The sequence below is a fragment of the Ictidomys tridecemlineatus genome, chromosome X, assembly GCF_052094955.1.
Source record: "Ictidomys tridecemlineatus isolate mIctTri1 chromosome X, mIctTri1.hap1, whole genome shotgun sequence".
NCBI classification, from domain to species: Eukaryota; Metazoa; Chordata; class Mammalia; order Rodentia; family Sciuridae; genus Ictidomys; species Ictidomys tridecemlineatus.
In genome coordinates, this window is record NC_135493.1 from 46,723,179 (window position 1) to 46,746,417 (window position 23,239).

At 32.4% G+C, this 23,239-nt stretch overlaps 2 pseudogenes; one reads left to right on the forward strand and one right to left on the reverse strand.

The window, feature by feature from the left end:
* Window positions 1-1,616: 1,616 nt before the first annotated feature.
* Window positions 1,617-7,854, reverse strand: LOC101960470 (pseudouridylate synthase RPUSD4, mitochondrial-like; annotated as a pseudogene).
* A 1,912-nt stretch (window positions 7,855-9,766) lies between these two features.
* LOC101960765 (11-beta-hydroxysteroid dehydrogenase type 2 pseudogene) lies at window positions 9,767-16,588 on the forward strand (annotated as a pseudogene).
* The last annotated feature ends 6,651 nt before the right edge of the window (window positions 16,589-23,239 follow it).

The window sequence follows — 23,239 nt, forward strand, 5'->3', positions numbered from 1 at the left end:
AAAACACTTAGAAATGATCAAAATTCAGGAAAATTTTGCTAGAAAAGACAATTCAAATTATGGTTTTGGCTAGGAAAATATGTATTTTTTAAGCTATGTGAATGGTTTATTACAAGTATAAATGCTACGAGAACACCAATACTTTGATACTTATACAGGTGATCTGATAACTGAGAGAGCTATTAAGTGGCTAGACAGGTAGCATATACAGAATGGATATACTGGCAAAGTGATGATTCACATCCCAAATGGGTTGGAGAGAGATAATGTAAGAGTTTTATCCTGATAATCAGAATAGTGTGCAATTTAAAACTTAGGAATAATTTCCGAAAAATTTCATCTAATATTTCCAGACTGTGATTGATCACAGGTAAACTGAAACCGTGGAATAAGAAATCATAAATAGAAGGGACAATTTAGATACAGAGGTAACATATAAAAGCTGTTCTGGGGCTTCTCCTTCTGGTGGTGCTGTCACTCCAGCTTTCTTCAGCTCAGCCCAAAGTAGTATGCAATGTATCTATGTATAATATTGAACTGTGTGCAAGAAGTAAAAAGAGAACTGGATGGATAAAATGAGCTGGGAGGCCAAAATATTTGTATCTTATTGGTGTTGCAAATGGCCATCTCAGTCCTGAGAACTAAGAACAGGAAGTTTGCTTCCAAAACAAAGTTTTTGTTTGAAATGGTAGCTCCCTTATAATCACATTCTTATGGATTAACCAAAACAATATCATATTCTAGAAAGGGCATACAGTTTAGGCAATTGAAATGCCAACTACTAATCCCAAACTTTAAAGATGGCTTCTCTTCAAAAACTTCTGAACTATTCATTAAACACAGATTGCTAACTATCAACCTGCAGACAAAATTCATTCTGTAAATATGTTTGGCTAAGTGTCTTTTTAATTTTTTTTTCAGCTGGCAATGGATTAGGAGATTTCACATAAGTATCTAGTTTTCCTGATAATTTGAAAAAAAATAGAAAATATGCTCCCACAGGGCAACAACCTTTTTAACAATTATTAAAAAGGTGTGAGCTACTTGTTTATTGTCCACACTACTGATTTGCACCCTGCCAGCTTCACTTATTTATATTATTTGCCTGCCAATTTGCATCTGCTTTCTTATCAAATGGCCGACCTCAACCAGACCCTGAACACTCCCTTCCTATACTCCATAATCACTAGTGCAGTGAGGTAACCATGGGATAGGAGAAAACAATCTCTTGAATTCATAATATGTGTTTAACCATTATGTTCTTTACAATGACAGGAATCTTCCTGATGGCTACAGAGCTTTCTGTGGGATGAAAACAGTTCCTGACCACAGATTGTGTCCTTCCATTCTCCTTTTCCCATTACTGCACTAATCTCCCTGGTCCAGGTCTCTCTTGCATCTTGGCAAGGAAACCCTCTGGTGGGGAGATTTCCAGCAGGCTTTTTCATAGCATGACCAAATTCTCAGTGAATAGATTATATTCTCCATTAAAAGCCCCAATTCAGTTGAGTTTTTTGAGTTTTCTACCTGGCTTTTCTGGATACTGTTCCAAGTGAGAAATTAAAAGTGTACATGAAACAATGTAGAGTTCAGGAGTCAAAACTGTCCAAAAGTCTTCACTGTGCTCTTAGATGCCCCGCTTCATTCTCCCCAATTTGATCCTGTTTTGGCATCTCTAAACCCAGACAGTGCATAGAAGTGAGGATGTCTGCAGATCAAGTAGAGTTCCTCCTTCCCGGACACCAGAGCAGGCAGGGTCAGCTGCCGGGCAAGCAGGTAAATGGGGATGTGGTGTGCCTTCAACTGTTTCAGCCTCAACTTGTCAAATACCAACAGAAAGTCTCTGGAGTTGGGGGCAACTTGTTCTAATCTGGGTACTTGCATTTTCGAAGAACTGAGCAAACCAATCTAAAACACATGTGAACTCAAATTTTATGTTTCACTCCAGTAACAGGCTGGAGCTCCATAAGGGCAAAGATAAGAGCGTTACTTAGCACCTGGTACTGAGTTACAGCAACATGGGCATTTTGATTGATGCACACTTTCACCATCTTTCCTCTGTCCAAGGTAGCTCAGGGAGTGGAGACATCTTGTGGTGTTGTTGGTCTTGCACCTCCTTCGGGATGATGGGAATATTAACAACTCCTGGGTGGGCACAGGGACGTGTATACGCTCAGTGATGGCCAAGTACTTCTTTGCTACCTGATGGTTTCAAAATAACTCTTCGACTTGATTTGCTACATCCTTCTCTCAAGCCAAAACCTTATGCCTATGATGTTCTATCCTTGGATAGAAAAATATAGCTACAATATATTCATAGTTAAATAACTCAAACTGATTTTCTGATAAAAAACAATTTCATTCTTGGTCTTTTCTTTTCTTTTCTTTTTTTTTAGAGAGAGAAGGAGGGAGAGAGAGAGAGAGAGAATTTTAATATTTATTTTTTAGTTTTTGGCAGACACAACATCTTTGTTTGTATATGGTGCTGAGGATCGAACCTGGGCCGCATGCATGCCAGGGAGCACGCTGCCGCTTGAGCCACATCCCCAGCCCGGTGTTTTCTTTTCTGATGTAGTAAAATAATAATTTTACTTAAATTTAAAAAAATACTTTCTTCGACACATGGATTTTGAGCTTATATCTATAAAAGGAATTAAATAAATTTTACCCTTGTATATGATAAAAGCTTTTTTTTAAATAAGTTGTGTTAATTGTAATTAGATTAACTTTTGTTATATTAAAATGAAAATAATGTGAAAATTTTTATTGTCAAAAAACAATGACAGGGCTGGGGTTGTGGCTCAGCAGTAGTGTGCTTGCCTAGCATGTGCAAGGCCTTGAGTTTGATCCTCAGCACCATGTAAAAATAAATAAATAAAATAAAGGTATTGATAACAACCACTAAAAACATGACATTTCAGATGGTAGATTTAAGATATCACAACAGCTAAAAAAGACATACAGATACAATTAAAAATTTAAGATCAATACACAGGGATGCCAGATTTGAAAAATCAAAATATTAGATATCCAGATAAGTTTTAATTTCAGATGTTTTAGTATAATTATGTTCCAGAAACTACTTATACGAGACAAAAATTTTACTGTTTATCTGAAATTCAAATTAACTAGACATCCAATATTTTGTTTTGCTATCTTACATTGTTATACCAAAGGTATTTTATTTTAGGACTAATGGTTCCAGAGTGTCATGATTCTGACAAACTACTTAGGAAAATTTAAGTTGAATAAAATTCATGAATAAAATTATGCCTTTCTTTTGGTCAAAAAATTTCAATCTAGTTTCAAAGGATAAATAGTATTTTCATTAAATTTATTTTATTTTACTAAGAACCCTTGAAATGAGTGTCCCTCAGTTAAATTCCCTGTACTTCCCTGCAAAAAAAAAGTTCCTGAATTTCTAAATTAGGAGATTGAAGCAAGACAGACAGATAAACAGAGAAATCATAATGTTAGCTTTATTATGATATAAATTAATTTAGAGTGTACTTTGTTATTTCGGCAAATAGCCCTGTTGTTCTGTCACCCATATAATTTTTTTTGATGGTTCATAAATATCCAATTGTCACAGATACAATTAGATAACTGAATTCCTCCTTTCTACAAAAGCTTCATTTTTTAACACAAGTATCAGAATGTGAAAAACAATGTATTTTTGTAGGTAGACTGGCTCTAAAATAAAGCAATGAATTGAAGTGAATAAATTTCACTTTCTTACATAATTGTGATATTCTCTCCTATTAATAGTTTAAATATGTCTTGTTTCTCTTTCTTAAATTTTATGATGATATTTGAGTGCCATTTTGAGGCATTGGTAAATGGGGCCTTTAGGAGATAATTAGATATTTAAGATAAATTCATGCTTTTTTTCATGGGGCTCAGTTAATTCTAAGGGTACTGGATCAATTATCTCAATAGTAGGTTGTTAAAAATTTTGGTACCTCTATGGTTTTTCTCTTCCATATATACTCAGATGTCCTCCATTTTTCCACTATGTTATGCAGCACAAAGTGTATACTAGGTGTGGTTATTCAGCATCTTTTCATGAACATTTTGGTCATTTGTATATTTTATTCTTAGAAATGATTTTTTAAATTATTTTTGATATTTATTAGACTGGGTGGTTTATCCTTTGTCCTCTTAATGCACTGCGAGTGTTCTATATATGCTCTAGATATTACTCTCTTACCAGGTATATAATATGCAAATATTTTATCCCATTGTTTCACTTGTCTTTATATGGAGTCTGTGAAGCAATTTTACAAAAATTTTAAAAATTTTCATATAATCAGATTATTTATTCACTATAGTTTTTACTATGACATTTAAGATACCCTTATTAATGTAAATTAACAAAATTGTCTTTCAATCTTTTAAGTTTTATAGTTTTAGCTTTTAAATTTAAATCTTAATAGCAATATATTGTGAGGTGGTGGTACAATTTAATTTGGTGTTTTGAATTTTAATACCCAGTTGTATCACAAGATATTTCTATGATAATATTTTTCTTAGTGCATTCTAATTACACATAATAGTGGAGTTCGTTTTGACAATTTTAATTTTAATTTTAACTATTTTAAATTTTTTATTGGTACCTTCTAGTCATAAATGATAGTGGTGATTCATTATGATATATTTGCATAGGTACATACTGTTATGGACCAGGCCATATGGGCAATGACCAAACAGACTCCATTTTGCCTTGAGACTCCATATCATGTGAAAACTACTACTTCCATGGGAACACTCCACCTCTATACCGATCAATAGTTGCTTAACAACATGTTCAGCACCACAAAATGACAATTCTTATACAATTTAACATTTTTCTCTTTTTGGTTCCCATTTTTCTTGGACAACCTGTCAGAGGTTGATTTTCTAGATGTAACCATTCCTTAACTTGTACACAACTAGGGATGTTTTGACCCACTCCTCCTTTTCTGCTTATGATTTTAGATTTCATGACGGTAGTTTATGGTTTTGAATCATGGAAACAGCCACCTATGATTAATATGGTTTTGGACTGCAAAAGGTATATTCAAACCCCACTAGGTAGTTGAAGGAAGTAGACTTGCAGCCTACCCCTTGGCATGCCAGCTGGTGGATCCAGGCGACCAACTGATAAATACAATTTCTGTCTTCTTTAAGATGGACTTAGTGATTTTTTTGCAATCTTCCCATAACAATAACATAAAATGGTCCTTTTCATTCTTCCTTACTTTCCCTTTCCTTCATATTCATATTCATGTGTTCCTATATGACCCAGCTTTTGAGGAACCTTTATACTGACCTTAGTTTATTGACCTTATGACTAAATTAGTACATAGTGGCTATACTAATTTACCACCCTGACAACAAGGCATAAATATTCCTGTTTCTGTGCATCCTCACTAGCATTTATTATGTTTTATGCTACTCTAACTGGAATAAGATAAAATCTTGATGTAGTTTTTTTTTTAATTTTCATTCCATGAATACTAGAAATGTTGAATACTTTTTCATGTATTTTTTGACCATTTGTATATCTTCTGAGAGATGTCTGTTTAGCAATTGGCCATTTGTTGTTTGAGTTATTTATATCCATGGCCAAGATTTTTTGTTATTTATATGTTCTTGATTTTAATCCACTATCAAATAATATCTGACATAGTTTTTTCCCCATTTTGTATGTTTTCTGTTCACACACTTAAATGTTTCCTTTACTGTGAAGAACATTTTAAATTTGATGCCATTCTACTTATTGATTCTTGGTTTTATTTTCTGAGCTTTAGGAAGTTTATTAAGAAAGTTGATGGGGCTAGGGTTGTGGCTCAGTGGTAGAGTGCTCACCTTGCATGTGCAAGGCCTGGGGTTCAATCCTCAGCAACACATAAAAATAAATAAATAAAACAAAGGTATTGTGTACTACTATAATTAAAAAAAATAATTTTTTTAAAAAAGAAAGTTGATTTTTGTTTCTATATTTTGGAATGTTGACCCTTTTATCTTCTAGGAGTTTCAGAGTTTCAGACTGAATTCCTAGATTTTTGATCCACTTTGAGTTCAGTTTTGATTAGGGTAAGAGCTAGGAATCAAGTTGCATTCTTCTACATGTGGACATCCAGTTTCCCAACACCATTTCTTGAAAAGATTTTTTCTCCAATGTATGTTTTTGGCTTCTTTATCAAGCATCAGATGACTATATATATGAGGTTTGTCTTTGTAACTTTTTTTATTCCATTGTTCTGCATGTCTGTTTTTATCCAATGTCTTGCTGTTTTTGTGACCGTGGATCTATAGTATAATTTGAAATCAGAGATTGTGGTGGCTCCAGCATTGCCTTTTTTTCAAAAAATTATATATATACATTATATATATATATATATAGTTGTAGGTGAAGGTGAACACACAATATCTTTTCATGTGGTGCTTGCTGAGGATCAAACCCAGTACCTCACGCATGCTAGGCAAATGCTTTACCACTGAGCCACAACCCGAGCCCTCCAGTATTACTTTTACTTATCAGAATTGCTTTAGATATTCTTGTCCTTTTATCTTTGCATATAAATTTTAGGATTTTTTTCCAATTCTATGAAATATTTCATTATTATTTTCATGGGCTTTGCATTTAACATGTATATCACTTTTAGTTAAATAGCATTTTTGCATTATTTTTTTGCCTATCTAGGATCATGGGGGAGCATTTAAATATTCAAATTATTCTATAATGATCATCTAAATTTTAAAGATGTCTATGATAATATCTAATTTTTCCTTAATTTTATTAATTTTCTTCTTTTTTGGTATGTTTATGAACTAATTTGTCAATATTAAATTTTTCAAAGTGCCATTAAGTCTTTTTTTAAATATTTATTTATTTTTTAGGTATAGAAGGACACAACTCAACACCTTTATTTTTATGTGGTGCTGAGGACCGAACCTGGGTCCCGGCCATGCTAGGTGAGTGCTCTACCACTGAGCCACAATCCCAGCCCCCCATTAAGTCTTTTTATTCTTTTTATTATCTATTTCACTAATTGTGCATCTTAAGTATTTCATTTCTTCTGTTGATTTTAGAATTGTTTTGCCATTGTTTTAATATTATCTTGTGATGTATCATGAGGTTATCTGGAATCTCTATGATTTTTTTATGGAATCACTCATAGCTATGAACTTATCTCTTAGAATCAATTTCATCGTATCTTTGAGTTTTTAGTATGTGGCATCTCTATTCTCATTTGAGTCTAGAATATCTTGAATTTATTTCTTATTTCAACTATAATCTATTAATCATTGCAAGTGTATTTTGTTCAATCTATGTAGTTATACAATTTCTTTTGTTTTTCCTTCTGCTAATGTCCAATTTTATTCCAGGTGTTCTGATAAATTGCAAGGGTTTATGTTGATGATTCAGTACTAGGTGAGCATTGTTTTGTGTGTTAACTTATGGTCTGTTTTGAAGATGCTTCCATGGGTAGATGAGAGGAAGTTAAATTCAAATATTTTGGGGGTGAAATAGTCCATAGATATTTGTTAGTTTCACTTGATTTATGGCATTTTTTAGGTCTGAAGAGTTTGTTGAATTTTTGTCTAGATGTCATCTCTAATAAGTAGAGGAGTCTATTAAAATCTCAGTCTTATTGTACTGGGATTTTTCTAAGACTTTATGTCAAATAGTATATTTTATGTAATTAGGTGTACTGAGATTGGAGGCATACGTACTATTACTGTTGTTATTATTATTGATTTGTTGTTATTGCTATTATTATTACAGCTTCTTGTTGAATTGATACCTCCATCAGCATGAAGAAAACATTATGTCTCTTCTGATTACGTTTGGCTTGAAGTCTTCATTGTCGTACATGCGTATCTTACTTTTGCTTGCTTTTTGCATTCCATTTTCATCACATATCTTTCCAATCTTTCGTTTTCAAATCTGTGGATGCTTTTATTTGAAAGATGAGTGTTTTAGAAACAATATATAGTTGGTTTGTGTTTGTTCATCTACTGTACAAATTTTGTCTTTTAGTAAGGGAACTTGAGCTTATTCACAATAAGTGTTATTATGAAAAACATTATTACTTAATGCCATTTTAATTCATTTCTGATGTTCAATCCATTCTTAGTTCACATTTGCTTAGTTAAATTTCTAATGAGATTCACATGTTTGGGAACCCTGAAGTCTGTTTTTTATTTATTCTGTGTGTAATATTTTTTGAGTATCCTATTTAGAACTGGCTTAGTTGGCATAGATTTTTTTAAGTTTATTTTTTAAGTTTTTTTTAAATTTTATAGTTATATAGAATTGTTTTTAATTCTGAAAAGTAACTTAGCTGGATATAGGAATCTTGGTTGAAAATTATTTACTTTAAAACTTAGAATTAATCCAGCCTTTCTAGCTTTTAGAGTCTCTCCTGAGAAATCAGAAATTATTTTAATTAGTTTATTTTTAGATGTGACCTAAAATTTTTTGCTTGAGTGATTTAAAATTTCATCCTTATTCTCTATATTAGTTATCTTAATTATAATTCATTATGGAAAGGTTATTTTTTAATATTTACTTTTTAGTTGTAGTTGGCAACAGTACCTTTATTTTATTTATTTGTACGTGGTGCTGAGGATCGAACCCAGGGACCCCCAAGTGCTAAGCAATCACTCTACTGCTGAGCCACAACCCCATCCCAGAGAGGTTAGTTTTGATCTTCTGTATTGGGATTATGTATGTCTTTTGTATAGATGTCCTCATTGTCAATGTTTGGAATTTTTTGTTATTATTTAATTAAAAAGATTATTCATGCCATTATCTAGTATCTCAAATCTTTTGTTCCCAATAATTCTTCAGTTTTGTCTCTTAGTGTCCCAGTGTTCTTGTGTATTTTGATCATGGTTTCTTGTATTATTTTCCCTATTACTAGTTGTGTTTTCCCATTCAATATATTTTATCTCCAAAACCTGAAATTCTGTCTCCTCTCTTCTATGTAGTCTAATTTACTGGTGAGGCTTTGAATACAATTTTTATTACATTTCTAGAATTTCATTTTTCAATTTCTTTCATTTCCATGATTTATGTTTTTATTTTTTTTTCAGAATTTCTATTTTTCATAGAAAACTCTTTCACTTCCTGTGGTTTTCATTTATTTTGTCTATTTCTCAGATCTGTTTTTAGATCATTGAATATGTTAACCATCAGCTTTTTGAATTATTTGTTTGGGACTTCATCCCCCATCAATATCTGATTTTACAGTTCTGGCACATTAATAATTTTTGGACATGTGTCATTATTCTCTTTCTACATAAATGTAAACATGTGTTTGTGCATCTTCTGGAATAGATTCATATTACTATTTTATATGAATGGTTTTTAGTGAGTAATGATCTGAATAATAAGCCTTGGCTAGAGATATATCTTAGATTCCACATATCTATATAATAAGTGTAAATTTCAAACATCTTAGCCTCTTTTAAAGGAAAATAACTTCCAGTTATATTGAAAATGTAAGAGCAAAACATATATCAACATATGCTACACAAGCTGTTATTTACTTATCTCTACAACTCTATTGACTAAAGAGGAATATGAGCAAGAATTTTGAATAAGTGAACAAGAGTAAGTATTAATGACAACATAATAGCTTGCATTGGATGAAGGGATTAGACAGCTTCTCCTTTATTGAGAAAACACACATAGCTAATATAATGTACAGGAGCCAATCAGGATAAAGGTCAACAGGATGGGGAGAGTTCACTTGTACACCTACAAGCAGTAATGGGTGACACGAGCTGTCCACGAGGGCGGAAAAGTTCTGAGCCTATCCTAGAGGTGGACGGATTTTTTGTCACAACCCATGACAACAACTTCTGGCTGATCACCAGGCTCTATCTTAGCCACATGTGGCCTCAGGACCAGGAAGCGGGTAGCAGCCAGCAAGTTAGGTTTCCTCTTTTCTGATGCAACATGCCCTACATGTTGTATGACCTACATCAAGTTAGGTTTCCTCCCTTCTTTTTTTTTTTTTTTTAAAGACAGAGTGAGAGAGGAGAGAGAGAGAGAGAGAGAGAATTTTTAATATTTATTTTTCAGTTCTAGGAGGACACAGCATCTTTGTTTGTATGTGGTGCTGAGGATCGAACCCGGGTCGCACGCATACCAGGCGAGCGCGCTACCGCTTGAGCCACATCCCCAGCCCAGGTTTCCTCCTTTCTGATGCAACATGCCTCACATGTTACATCATGCCCTACACTTCTCAATGCCAATCCAATAAGAGATCAAAGTTTTAAGAAAATGGAAAAATAAGATAGATTTATTGCTTTCATATATATATTTATTTCTGCTTTATCATTTATAGCATTTCTTCAATGTAATCATTTTTTCATACTCTGATTTTTGAGGGTTAGGGCTATTGATTAGTATATTTTGGATTGATTTTTGTATCATCTTTTTCACAACTCTATTTCCCTTTGTTTCTGTTTCTCTCTCTTTTCTCTTGATAATACCCAAATTCTATTTTTCTTTTATTCTTTCTTTAATTCTTTTAATTCTATTTCTTTCTCCTCCCCCACCATAAACAAAACATCCTGTGTTTCCTCTGCATTTGTGCTATTCACCTCTTGAAACTACAAATCCTTTTTCTACCCCATCACTTCTTCTTTTCTACCCCTTATCATCTTCATATATTTTAATGAACTCTACCTTTAAATTGTTCTAATACTAATTGGCTTATAAAATACTAGACCCTACCTCTAATGGTATAGCAACATTTGATACAATGGAAGTTATAAATACACCTATTGCTTCATTTATGCTAGAAATAATTCATTATTACTTACTGGTTTTACAGATATAAATTTCTGAGCCTTCTATTGTTATTTATTGTGTCAATTAGCTTTGTGTCAAAATAAAAATCAAGTACTTAATTTGGTGTTATATTTGTATTCATAGTTGTTTGCAATTATTTGGCTCCTTCCTAATCTGTGAGGCAAAAGAAAACTGCCAGATCACTAAAATCATATAGAATTGAAGCTCTGTTGCTTCAGATACACTTGACTACATGGCTCGATACACAGACAATATGAAAAAAACATGGGGAAAATAAAAGCAGAATGACTCAAGAGCAAACTTCACAAACACCACAGTGGATGATATATCAAAGAGAAGGAATTTAGAAAGTTCATAGAAAATACAAGTGAAATATCACTTCAATAAGGAGATAGTCTGATGTAGAATCAATCAGAAATCCTCAAAATAAAGGAATCAATAAACCAAGTTAAAAATTCAATTGAAAGCATTACCTTTGGAAGAGAGATTTTCAATCAAGGAAGTACATAATCTTGAAAATAAATTTAAACAAGTAGAAAAGATGATAAGAAACCATGAACAGAATTTTTAAGACATATGGGATAACATTAAAAAGCCAAATGTAAGATTCATAGGGGTAGCTGAAGGCTCAGAGATACAAATCAAAGAAATTTATGATCTTTTCAGTGAAATAATATATAATTTGTCAAATCTTAAAACTGAAATAGAAAATCATATACAGGAAGCATACATGATTCCAAATATAAAAAAAATTATAAAAGACCCATTGCTAGGAATATTAATATAAAAATGCCTAAAATATAGAATAAGGGTAGAACTGAAAAAGTGGCTAGAGATAAATAACAAATAACTGGCCACATTTAGATTTAAGCCAATCTAGATCTCAGCCGATTATTTTGACCCATACCTTATGAAAGAATGAACAAGGCTCATCATGGGAGAAAATGCCCGTTTATTGAGAACAGCTCTGCTTATTTATAGAGCTGGGGGTGGTTTGATAGCGAGGACAGTTTAATGGTTGAACGGTTTGACAGCTGGCATGGAGTGCTTTCTGATTAGTGGGTAAGGATCATGTGAGCCAGCAGGGCTAGTCTGATTGGTGGGTAAGGATCATGTGGGCCAGCAGGGCTCATCATTGGACAGCTCTTCTTGGGGGATGGGGAAGTTAGTCTTTGGAGCCAGGGCAACTCCTAACATCTTAAAAAATAAGAGATATTGGAATAATTTATACAAAGCTCTGAAAGAAAATGAATGTCAACCAAAAATACTATACTCAGAAAAATTAACCTTCAGATTTTAAGATGAGGTAAAATTCTTCCATGATAAAAAAAAAAAATTCACATCTAGAAATCTGTCACTATAAAACAAACTCAATAAAATACTTCATGAAGAAGAAATGGAGAATACCAGTGAAAACTGGCAGAAGGTGAAAATATAGGGGGAGAATTGTATATGAAAGGAGAATCTAATTCAACTTACAAATTAGGAATAAATGAAAATACCAGGAAATAAAAATCATCTCTCAGTACTAACAGAGATGTTAATGAACTAATCAATGAAAACACAAAGACTGGCAGATAGAAATTAAAAATAAATTTAAAATTTTTTAAAAAAGAAAATGCCTATTAAAGCCAAAAAGATATCTCATTATATACTTATTAAAGTATTAAAACTACAATAATTGGCCATACAAGAATTGACAAGAATTTGGGGCAGCTAAAACTTTCATTGATTGCTGTTAAGACTGTAAAAATGGTACAAAAACTTTGTAAACCAGTTTATTTCTTTTTGTTTTTTTTCTTTTTTTTTTTCTAATTAGTTTTACATGACATTAGAATGTATTTTGACACCTTGTACACAGATGGAGCGCAACTTCTCCTTTGTCTGGCTGTACATGGTGTACAGTCAAACCAGTAGTGTAGTCATACATGTGTATATAGATTAATAACAATTTTGCAATTTATTAAATTGTTAAACACACACACATCTCCCCAAAAAACAAGAGCCAACAATGTATTCTCTTCCTAATAGGCAAAGATATCCACATAAATGTCATAAACAAGCAAGGGTTTCTATTTTTGTATCTGATAAAGTAGACTTCAAGGCAAAGTTAATCAAAAGAGGTAGAGAAAGCAATTTCATGCTGGTTAAGAGAGTGAAAAAACAGCACAAATAAACAGTCATAAGTATCTATGCCCCCCCAAATGTAGCATTTACATATATCAAACAAACCTTTCTCAATAAAAAGAATTAAATAGACCACTGCACAACAATGTTGAGTGACTTTAACATGTATCTCATTACTAGAAATATCATCTGAGCAAAATCTAAATAAAGAAGCTACAGAACTACAAAAAAGGATAATTCATACTATATATATGAAGTGACTGAATACACTTTCTTTTCAGTTGCACATAGATCATTTTCCAAAATAGAGCATATTTTGGGACACAAAGAAACTCTTAGCAAATGCAATATATATATATATATATATGTGCATTATATAAAATCATAATGGATTAAAGAAATCAATGATATGATAAAAAATAGAAAGCACTTTAACACCTGGAAACTAAAGAATTCACTATTAACTTATGAATGGATAGCAGAATAAATCAGGGATAAATTTTATAAAGAATACTCAATGCTAAATGAGAATAATGATAAATGTATCAAAATCTCTGAGACACCATGAAGGCAGTTCTAAGAGAAAAGCTCAGAGCATTGAGCTCATAAATTAACAGAACAGAAAAATACCAAATAAATAAACTAACATTACATCTCAATGTCCTAGAAAATGAACAAACCAATACCCAAATCAGCAGAATACAGGAAATAATTAAAATTGAGCTGATGTCAATGATGTTGAGATTTTTTTAAATTAAAAAAAATCAATTCATAAAGTTTGTTCTTTGAAAAAAATCATGAAAATCAAAATTTATAAAACTTTAGCCAAAGTAGCCCAGAAAGATAAAATGCAAATTACTAAATCCATGATGAAAATGGAAATATCTCTGCAGATACACCTAAAATATGGAGGACAATCAGAAGCTATACTATATACTCCTGTAAGCTAGAAAATTTTGAAAACAGATAAATTTCTAGAGACATAGATCCTACCAAAATTGAAAAAGGAAGATATAGAAAATTTAAAAGATCAGTTTCAAGTAATGAGATCAAAGAAATCATCAAGAGCCTAGTGAAAAAGAAAAGCTAGAGGCATTCTCAGCTGAGTTCTACCAAATCTTTAAATAAGAACTAATACCAAAGGCTGGGTTTGTGGTTCAATGGTTGAGCATTTGTTCAGCATGTGTGTGGTACTGGGTTTGATCCTCTGCACTACATAAAATAATAAATAAATAAAATAAATTTATATAGAAAATAACTAATATCAATCCTTCTCAAATTATTACATGAAATAGAAAAGCAGGTAACCCTTTCAAACTCATTCTATAAAACTAATATCATCCTGATACCAAAAAACAGACAAAGGAAATAACTGATAAATATAGATGTAAAAGTTCTCCATTAAGTACTGGCAAATCTCATAAAAAATATTAAAAATACAATGTGCTATGATTAAGTGGGTTTCTTTCCAGGGATGGAAGTGTTGTTCAACATACAGAAAATAATAAATATAATCCATCATATCAATAGACTTAAAGATAAGAATCACATGATTAATTTAATAGATTCAGGAAAAAGCACTATACAGATTCAATGCAATTCTTATCAAAATTCTAATGACGTTCTTTATGGAAATAGAAAGAGCACTCATGAAATTCATCTGGATAAACAATGAGTCCTAGAGTAGCCAAAATAACCCTTAGCAAGAAAAGTGAAGGAGAAGGCATCAGAATAACAGAACTAAAATTATATTACTGAAGTATAGTAACAAAAACGGAATAGTATTAGAACCAAAACAGGCAATAAGATCAACAAAACAGAGTAGAAGACACAGAAACAAACCCACACAAACACAGTTACCACATACTAAACAAAGGTGCCAATAATAAATATTGGAGAAAAAGCCTCTTCAACAAATGGTGATGGGAAAACTGGAAATGCATGTGTAGAATACAATTTAATCTCTATTTCTCATCCTAAACTAAATTCAATTCAAAGTGTACCAAGGACCTAGGTATTAGACCAGTTTCCTGCACATATTAGAAGAAATGGTAGACCCCATACTCCAACATATCAACACAGGAACTGACTTTATAAGACCCCTAAAGTGCAGGAAGTAAAATCAATATTCAATATATGGGTGGTATCAAATGGAAAAACTTCTACATAGAAAAGGAAACAATCAAGAGCATGAAGAGAGACCCTACAGAATGGGAGAAAATCTTTGCCATCTGCACTTCAGATAAGTATTAATTTTCAGGATATATAAAGAACTAAAAGTACTTAAAACACACACACACACACACACACACAGAGAGAGAGAGAGAGAGAGAGAGAGAGAGAGAGAGAGAGAGAGAGAGAAATCAACAAATGGACAACGGAACTAAACAGACATCTCAAGAACGAAGAAATATGCATGGTCAACAAATTAGGAAAAAAATCAATATCTCTAGCAAGTAGAGAAATGCAAATTAAAACAACACTGAACAGCACTTGCCTTGGCTGTGGGGTGGCAACTGTTTGCTCTTGGTTGCCCATATGCTGCTGTAGTTACTGCGTGTAGACCTGTGACTGGGCTGCCAGTTGCTGGCTGCACTGGTGAACTGCTGGCCCCACTAGACTGACTATGCCAGAACCTTCTGCCCATGCTGGCCACACTGGCCATGTTGGCTGCTCCCAGTTGGATTGCTTGTCCTGCCTAGCACGCCTACTGCGTCTGCCACTGGCTTCTTGCCGAGTGCTCATCACTGGCTGTGACTCTGGTTTTGTCAAGGAGATGGCCAAGCAATTGGACACCAGGGTCTTCACATGCTGGCTACCATGTTAGAGTTCAAGAACCCCAATGCCCTAAAGCTGAGTGCCTGCTGTTTCCTTTGCCTAAGGCTATTGCAGATGGACCTCACTAAACTGCACACATTAGCTTTGCACTGAAGTTCACTAAGTCCCACACCAACAGCAGTGGTGTGTGAGACCTGGTCAATAATGCAGGCTTCAGTGATGTGAAGCTGTCTCCAATGGCCACATTCTGCAACTGCATGGAGGTGAACTTCTTTGACGCACTGTAGCTGACCAAGGGCCTCCTGCAGCTCTCACACCACTCAAAGGGTTGCATTGTGACAGTGGGCAGCCCAGCAGGGGACATGCTATATCCATGCTTGGCAGCCTATGGGACCTCCAAGGCAACCTTGACACTACTCAAGGAAACATTCAGCTGTAAACTTCTTTCCTGGAGGATCAAAGTCAGTGTCATCCAGCCTGATTTCTTCAAAACAGTCAGTGAGAAATGTGAGTCAATGGGAACAGTTCAAGCAATTAATATTACATTGAACACTTGCATGGGCAGTTTCTGCATTTTCTGTGCCTGGCCCTGCCCAACCTCAGCTTGGTTGCAGATGCCATCATTGACATGTTGCTGGCATCTAGACCACACCACCCGCTATTAACACAGGCCATTGCCTGGGGCTCATGTATTTCATCCACTACTACCTGCCAGAGGGCCTGTGGTGCTACTTCCTACAGAATATTTCCATCAGTCCTTGTCTTCCCAGAGCACTACAGCCTGGCCAGCCTGACCCTATTCCTTCCCAGGACACACCCTGGGACCCAAAACCCAACCCAAACCCTCCCCCTGTGTCAGCTCAGTAAGTGATATGTATATAAGGCCCAGCTGCTCCAGCACAGGAGGATCTGTGAGCCCTTGGCTCTTCCCTCTATATTATGAGCCTCCAGGTCTACCCTAGAGCATGGCCTAAACAATCCAAGCCCCATCCACTGCAGATGACCACTCCAGGCTCAGAAGGCTGAGGTTTTTTTCAGTAAGCCTCTGGGTCTCTCTACTGCTTCAAAAGCCCACAAAGACATCCTTTGGCATAGTGTTCTACCCTACAGCTTGTAGAACCCAGATGAATAGGGAGTTTAGTGCAAGATTTAGCTGTAGCCTTTGACAGGACCCTGCAGTCAGTGTCTCTGCAAACCAAAGAGTGACCAGGTGATTAGGGACCCCTCCAGGATTATTTCTCAGCACCAGTGCCTCAGTGTTGCAATTCCATGGTTAAATTCCAACTATATCTTGACCAGCTCAAGAATTAGAAGCCCAACATCCCTCCCTAAGCCATAAGGAACAGCATAATCAACATGCCCAATTGCTACTTTTTAAATAGAGAAAAAAGTATTAGGAAAAAAAATCTGCACTGAGATTCCATCTCACTGCAGTTGGAATGGCACTTTTCAAGAGTACAAGTAAAAATAAATGCTGGCAAGGATGTGTGGGAAATGGTACACTTCATACATTGTTGGTGGGACTACAAGTTGGTGCAAATACTATGGAAAGCAGTATGAATATTCCTCAAAAAACTTGGAATGGAACCACTATTTGACCAAGTTGTCTCACTCTTCAGTATATATCCAAAGGATTTAAAATCAGAATACTACAATGATGCAGTTACATCAATGTCTATAGCCCCTCAATTCATAATAGATAAGTTATAGAACCAAACTAAGTGCTCTTTAAAAAATAATTGGGTAAATAAAAGATGATATATATATATATATATATATATATATATATATATATAAAACACGCAGTATTGCTCAACCATAAAAAGAGTGACTCTATGGCATTTGCCACCAAATGCATGGATCTGGAGACTATCATGATGAGTGAAGTAAGCCAGTATCAAAAAACCAAAGGTACAATCTTTTCTCTGATATGTGGAAGCTAACCCCAAATAAGTAGGGTGGGGGTGAGGGGAAGAATAGAAGTGCAGTAAATTATACAAAAGGTAATAGAGGAAAAGGATGGAGTATAAGCAAATGAAAGACAGGATAATGAATCTGAAATAGTGTACTAAAAATAAATTTAAACGAAGGATATAAAGAGAAAATGTTTTTCACATCTCTATGAAGTGTTCATGCTCTAATTAAAGTGTTTTTACAAAAAAATAAATTTAAAAAAATATAAAAAATTACAGTAAGCTGAGCTTAATTCATTATTAAAAGATTTTTGTAAATTGAATGTAAATTAAATGTATAATGTTTATAAAGTCCAAAATGAGTATGGCAAAGACTTAGGCCTTCACAATCACTCATCCCTCATTCACTACTTACCTGGAAGAACTTCCAGTCACACAAGCTCCATCCAAATTAAGTGCCCTACACAGATGTATAATTTTTCAAACATGCTATACCACATTTTATCTGTTTCTTATCTATATTGAGATAAACAAATATTATTCTGCATAATTCATAAAATATTCACTATTGTAATGTGTTTTACAGGTTTGTTGCCTGGAAGCAATAGTATATACCATATATGTATGTATTAGACTATACCTTCTAGGTTTGAATAATTTATGATATCTGAACAATGATAGAATAAATTATTGATGGATTTCTTGGAATATATATCCATTGTTAAGTGACACATGATTGTAGTTGAGTAATAAAACAACATTTTTTTTCAGGAGAAGTTACTTATTAAATAAATACATGGGACATAGATAACATTGACTATTACCATTAATTGTTTTTAGTTTGCCATATAAGGTTTCTCATTTTATTAATATATACAGAATATTTTAGAATAGATTATTTTAATAGAGTTACTATATATCACAATTACATAAACACCTGTGTAAGTGTTTCTTATATTGCAATACTATAAACATAGCAAATGGAAGTAAGATATTTTGATACTTCTCAACTACCTACAGTATTTTAACATTTAAAATTATGAAAATATTCTGTCAATTTTAAGAATAATTTATTAATCAGAATCATCAAAATATTTTCTTTATAAGTTTTTATTGAATAAACTGTCAATAATTTAAGTGGTCTGCCTTCAGCATATTAGATACTCTGTGTGAGTAGACATTTGTTTTTGCTTTCAATTTATGTGGAATTGGGTGCTTACTTTTAAGCTGAATATTCAAGATGGTAAAAGCAGAAAAGATAAGAAACAATAACTACACAAAATCTAATGTATGTATATTAGAGAAGAGTGATAAAGCATCCACATTTCTGCTAATCTCCAGATAAACAGAAACATTCCTAATTTATAAAAAATCAGAATTGTTATACACCATAATGTAGACTTAAAATAATATTTTCAGCTGTATGAAACAGCCTCTTGAATTCTTAAAAATAAAACATTATTTTCTTTCAGGAAGAAATTAGTCATTTAGTTCAATTATCAATTTATTTTCATTCTTCTGTAACTTTACTAAGAAAAAATAGTAAATAGTCTCAAATTGAATTGCTTAATTATGAAGATGTTGTAAAATATCTCTGAAACAATAGAGCGATTTAAATAATTTCTGTCTATCCTTATCTATTCATATTGGCTTACACTAGGATTTCTTATGTGTTATTTTATCTTACATATTTAATTAATTATTAAATTCAAAACAAACAAATATTGGAGTGCCATGTAGATCTGTGGTAGAGCAGTTCACTACCATGAATAAGGATGTGTGTTCCACACTAAACACCACAAAATACTTTAATAATGCAAAATTTACTATAATTTTTATAATGAAAAGTAATAATGAAGCTATAATCATGCTATTTTAAATGGACTGAAAGAAAAAGGAAGGAGGAAAACTAAAAATAGATACATTGTCTACTCAGTGAGATATTTCCATAGATGTTACACAAAACCTAGGAAAAATTAAAATTATAGTCTTAATGTCAATTAAAAATATGGAATATCTCTTTTTTTTTCTCCAGAATTTCTTTCTGTGCCTTCATTTTTGTTTAACCTCAGTAGTTATTTGCTTATCCTATCCAAACGTAAGCATGCTTTTGCATTTCATGGGACTCCATTTGACTTATCCTTGAAAGTATTCAGACATTAACAAGTATGGTGGCACCTCTAATAATGAATGCTGTAATATATGTTGCAGTAATATTAACTTGATTAATTCTCCCTTTATGTATATGTATAAAATTACTCCCTCTCTTCTTTATTAATAGTTGTACATTAATGTTTAATTATGTGGCATTTTCTTTGCTTTGATTTATATAATGAGATTGTTCTTCTTTAGATTATTTATATATTATGTACATAGATTATTTAATTTGGGGCCAGCCTTGATTTTAAAAAAGCTTAGTTACTATATATATATATATATATATATATATATATATATATATATATATATATTTGTGTGTGTATACACATGTGTGTGTACTTATATATAAATATACATGTATATATAGATACATATTGAATTTGGTTCATTCATATTTTGATAAGAATTTATGTAATCTGTTAATCTGCAGTTTTTGTCTGGTGTTGGTATCAAGGTAATACTGGTATTGTAAAATGAGTTTGAAAAGTTTTCCTACAATTATATTTTATTGAAGAACTTATTTAGGATTAGAGTTAGTTTTTCTGCAATTACATTGTAGAAACATTTGAAATAGTGAAACCCACAGGACCGGAACACTTTTTAAGATAATTTTACTTATTTATTCAATTTATTTGAAAATTAAACAGCTGGTATGTTTATTTATTTTGCTAATTTTTAATTTGAATTTTGTTAGCTCTTTTTATTGTAATCAGTCCATTGTTTTAAATTGTAGAAGTCACAATATAAGTTTATATTTAGTATTACCTAATTATTATTTCTGCAAAACCTATTCAAATCTTGATTGCCATTTGTAATATTGGTGTTTTACATTTTCTTTATTTTTATCAGTATTAGTAGAGGCATATAGAAGTATAGTGTAGATATTCTCATATGTAATAAAGCAGATTTCAAACAAAAACTGTTAAAAAAAACACAAAGAAGGGCAGTACATGTTGGTAAGGGGAATGATTCAATAAGAAATTAACAATAGTAAATGTTTATGCCCCAAATATCAGTGCACAAAATTAACTAAAAATACTTCTAGTCACGAAATCCCAGATAGACCCAAATACAATAATTCTGGGTGATTTCAGTATTATATATATATCAGACACACACATATAATAATGAAATAAAACCAGAAAACAATAGCAAAAAATTATAGAAACCAAATAAACACATGGAGAATGAAATTACTCTTTTAAATTAGGAATGGATCATAGAGGAAATGAGAGAAGAAATCAAGAAATTTTTAGAAACAAATAAGAGCTTAGATATAATACAACAAATATCTTCACTGTATGAGTTCAGTTTTAAAATGAAAGCTTATAGCCTGGAGTGCCTACATTAAAAAAATAAGTAAATGAATAAAGCCAGGCACAATGGGACAGGCCTGAAATCCCAGAGGCTCAGGAAACTGAGGCAGGAGGATCATGAGTTCAGAGGCAGCCTCAGCAGAAGTGAGGTGCTAAGCAACTCAGTGATACACAGTCTCTAAATAAAATATAAAATAGGGCTGGGGATGGGGCTTAGGGGTCAAGTGCCCTTGAGTTCAATCTCTAGTAGCCACAGAAAAGAAAAAAAAAAGAAAGTAGAAACATCTCCCAAAAGTAAGCTAATGCTAAACCTCAAAGTTCTTGGAAAGGAAAGAAAAAAGTAACTCCAGAATCAGTAGAAGACATTAAAAAATTAAGATCAGAGTTGAAATTAATGAAAAGGAGAATTAGAAAACTACATGGGATCAACAGAAAAAGATTTGATTCTCTTAAAAGGTAAACAAGATGAATAAACCCTTAGTCACACTAACATAAAGACAGAATGGGAATACTCAAATTAATAAAATTTCAGATGAAATAAGAAATATCACCACAGGCATTTCTGAAATACACAGATTCATTGCAAACTATTTTGAAAATACATTCTCCAATAATTTGTAAAATCTAGAAGACATTGACAGATTTCTAGACATGTATGACCAGACCAGAATGAACAAGAAAATTATAGAAATCTTAAATAGAAAAATATCAAGTAATGAAATTTAAACAGCAATTAAAATATTTCCAACAAAGTCCAGAACTAGATGAATGCTTAGCTGAGCCAGTTATTCTTTAAAGAAGAACTAACCAGTATTCCTCAAATTATCCCATGATATTGAAAGGGAGAGAACTCTGAGAAATACATTCTATGAAGCTATTGTAACCCTGATATCAAAACAGACAAAGGCACATCAAGGAATGGAAAATACTGACAAAAATCCCTAATAAGCATAAATGCAAAAATCCTTAATAAAATATTAGCAAACCACACTCAAAAACACATCAAGAAGGTAGTGCACCATAATCAATTAGGCTTCATACCAAGAATGCAAGGGTGGTTCAACATTCCAAAATGTGTAAATGCAATTCATCTCATAAATAAAATTAATGACAAGAGTAATATGATTATATCACTAGGTAAAGAAAGGACATTGATAAATTCCAACACACATTCATGCTAAAAATGCTCAAAAACTAGTAATAGAGGTTACTTATCATAACATAATAAAGGCTATTATGAAAAACACAAAACTAACATCATAAGGAAGAGTTAAAAAATATTAAAAAAAACACTTCACCATAAGACTTCTAGAGCAGATATTCAAATATACAATTCCCTCCCCCAAAATAATTGAATACTTCACCTTATGACCTTACAAAAGGAAGAATGAAATAATAAATGATAAAAAGTATTGTAATATAAGATCAATATTCCCAAATCAGTAGCTTCCCAATACTCCAATAATGATTCTGCTGAGAAAAAAATATTAGGAAAAATATTCCATTTATAATAACTTCAAAAAATAAAATAAAATACTTGAAAAGTAACTTAAGCATGGAGGTGAAAGACTTCTACAACTAAAACTATAAAACAATGAAGAAAGAAATTGAAGAACTTAGAAGATGGAAAGATTCTTATATTCTTATATAAATTCAATTTTTAGACAAATTTCTTATTGTTTAAAATTATCTAGGAGAAATATAAACATAGCCACTAAAATAGAATAGAAATAAAGGGAGAGAGAAGATACAAAGAGTGATTTCTTTCCCCTTCAATATCAAATAATTTATTTTTAATATATATTTCAGAAACTTATTTGAATTGATGCATGAAAGAAAAAAATGTAAATGAAGAAAAATTAAATTATTGCTAAACTACATTTTAAAGCTTTCAGAAGTTAATTCTATTGATAATGATAAAAATAATAAGGATTCTATCCAACAATGTTTTAGTAAAAAACATATCCTAATTTTTTGTATCAAGAAAGTCCATTTTATCTCCTTCTAATTTGTCCATTTTTTTGAGGACTAGAAACTTACAATACTGATGCTTAAGAGTGTTTAACTACCTCTAAGCAAAAACGATCTAATGAGAAAACAAAAACAAGAGATCATACCTTAATCTCTGA